General features: G+C 34.2%; 1 pseudogene; it reads right to left on the minus strand.

The window, feature by feature from the left end:
* Positions 1-366: 366 nt before the first annotated feature.
* Positions 367-794, minus strand: LOC108512166 (40S ribosomal protein S15a pseudogene; annotated as a pseudogene).
* Between the last annotated feature and the right edge of the window lie 2,323 nt (positions 795-3,117).

Genomic DNA, 3,117 nt, shown 5'->3' on the forward strand with positions numbered 1-3,117 from the left:
ATTTTTAAAAAATCTTCTCTTTCCTCCCACCCTTCACCCTCCTACAGGCCCCAGTGTGTGTTGTTCTCCTCTATGTATCCATGTGTTCTCATCATTTAGATCTCACTTATAAGTGAGAACATGCAGTATTTGGTTTTCTATTCCTGTGTTAGTTTGCTAAGGATAAGGCCTCCAGCTCCATCCATTTCCCTGCAAAAGACATGATCTCATTCTTTTTTATGGCTGCCTAGTATTCCACAGTATATATGTTCCACATTTTCTTTATGCAGCCTATTGTTAATGGGCATTTAGGTTAATTCCATGTCTTTGCTATTGTGAATAGTGTTGCACTGAACATACATGTGCATGCATTTTTTTTTTTATGAGGCATTTTATTTGTAAATATATGTGTTACATCCCTAGAAAAAGAATCCCAGGATTTTCCCTCCTGTGTGTTTTTGTCTTGCTTCTTCATGGTCCATGATGCCAGCTGAGGTTGTCAGTATAATGAAACCAGACTGGTGGGACGGAAGCAAATTATTCTGCCATTTTTCTAGATCTTTGAGTTGCACATGAATTCTGGGACTGATCATTCCACACTTGTTCAGCCTGTCTGTGAGGTTCACAACAATTTTCCCAGCTCTGTGATCATCAATGATTTCAAATTCGCCAATGTAACCATGCTTCATCATCAAAGTGAGAAACCGGAAGATGACTTCGGAACACGGCCTAATAAGCACCTGGTGTTTGCCTCTCTTTTCCGCATTGTTGATCCTCTTGAGAGCATCAGCCAGGATATTCATGTGCACCATTGTGGCGGCGCAGAAAGATGGCAGAAAGAGGACGAGAATATGTCTTTACAGTAGAATGATTTATATTTCTTTGGGTATATGCCCAGTAATGGGATTGCTGGGTCAAATGTTGTTTCTGTCTTTAGGTCTTTGGGGAATAACTACATTGTCTTCCACAATGGTTGAACTAATTTACACTCCCACAAACAATGTATAAGCATTCCTTTCTCCATAACCTTGCCAGCATCTGTTACTTTTCTGACTTTATAATTGCCGTTCTGACTGGTGTGAGATGGTATCTCATTGTGGTTTTGATTGGCATTTATCTAATGATCAGTGATGTTGAGCTTTTTTTCATATGATTGTTGGCCACATATATGTTTTATTTTGAAAAGCGTCTGTTCATGTCCTTTGTCCACTTTTTTAATGGTGTTGTTTTCTTCTTGTAAATTTGTTTAAGTTACTTATAGATGCTGGATATAGACCTTTGCCAGCTGCATACTTTGTGAAAATTTTCTCCCATTCGGCGGGTTGTCTGTATACTGTTTTCTTTTCTTTTCTTTCTGTGCAGAAGCTCTTTAGTTTAATTAGATCCCATTTGTCAATTTTTGCTTTTGTTGCAATTGCTTTTCACATCTTTGTCATCTGCAAATAGGGATAGTTTGACTACCACTCTTCCTATTTGGATGCCCTTTATTTCTTTCTCTTGCCTGATTGCCCTGGCCAGAACTTCCAATACTATGTTGAATCAGAGTGGTAAGAGAGGATATTTTTGTTTTGTGCCAGTTTTCAGGGGGGATGCTTCCAGCTTTTGCCCATTCAGTATGATGTTAGCTGTGGGGTTGTCATATATGGCTCTCATTATTTTGAGGTATGTTTCTTCAATACTTAGTTTATTGAGAGTTTTTAGCTCACAATGGATGTCAAATTTTATCAAAAGCCTTTTCGGCATCTTTTGAGATCATCAGGTGGTTTTTGTCTTTAGTTCTCCTTATGTGATGAACCAGATTTATTAATTTGCATATGTTGTACCAACCTTGCATCCCAGGGATAAAGCCTACTTGATGGTGGTGGGCAAGGTTTTTGATGTACTGCTGGATTCGGGCAAACACACATTTAAACAATACCCAAGTTAAGAATTAGAAACTCGCCAGTTAACTCATAGACCTATTGTATGTTTCTTCTTGCTTTTACCCTTTCCTTTCAAATCTTATTTTTTTCTTTGCAGCATTACTATCTGTTTGCAAATATTTTAAATTATAATATTGTTTTTTCTTTTTTTGAGTGGAATTAAAATGAAATTATGTTGAATCCTTCGTTGACTTTTATTTTCTGCTAAATTCCATGTTTATGAAAGCCATTTTATTGATGTGAATATAGTTAATTTTTATTGTTGGAGAGCATTCTAGTTTGTCAACATACTACCATTTATTTATTCACTCTACTGTGAATGGATGTTTGGATTATTTCCTGTTTGGGGCTATAACATCAACGATGCTACGAACATTATAGTACGTGTTTTTTATGTACATTTACAAAACTATCTAGGCTTTCTTTATTTTAATTAGATAATGTGAAATTATTTTCAATATTACTGAATAATTTTAAACTATTTTCAAAAGTGAATATACCTACAGTGTATGAGTTTCTGTTGTCCCATATCCTCACCAACACTAGCATTTTCTTATTCTTATTCTTATCAATTTTAGTTAGCTTGGTAACCATGTACTGCTTTCTCATGTTATTTTTAATTTGTATTATTTTATTGGTAATTAAGTTGAGTACATTTGCATATGGCTATTGTGTCATTTGGATATCCATTTACACAAAATAGTTATTTTAGTCTTAGGACCATTTTATTTGTGTTCGCTTTCTTTTTCTAACTTATTTACAGGAATTCTTTATATATTCAGGATCTGAATTCTTAATTATATGTGTTGAAAATATCCTGTGTCATCTTGTAACTGTGTTTTTATTTAGTTTACAGTGACTTGATGAACAGCCCTTCTATATTTTAATAGTCATATACATTGTTTTCTTTTCTTATGTATTATACACATATAGCTAAGATGACAGTACTCTCCAAACTGATTTAAAGATTCAATTAAATGTCTATCAAAATCCCAGTGGTTGGTTTTACAGATCTTAACAAGCTGTTTCTAATATTCACATGGAAATGTTTACTTTTCCAACCAAAACAAATTTTAAAAAGAACAAAATTAAAGAACTCACACTTCTTAATCTTAAAACTGTCTCCAAGAATAGGTATCAATATAATGTGATACTCTCATAAGGATTGACATATAGATCAGTAAAACAAAATAGAAATTCCAGGATTTTTTTTTTT

Source organism: Rhinopithecus bieti, unplaced genomic scaffold (genome assembly GCF_001698545.2).
Source record: "Rhinopithecus bieti isolate Rb0 unplaced genomic scaffold, ASM169854v2 scaffold_29877, whole genome shotgun sequence".
In the NCBI taxonomy this organism is placed as follows: domain Eukaryota; kingdom Metazoa; phylum Chordata; class Mammalia; order Primates; family Cercopithecidae; genus Rhinopithecus; species Rhinopithecus bieti.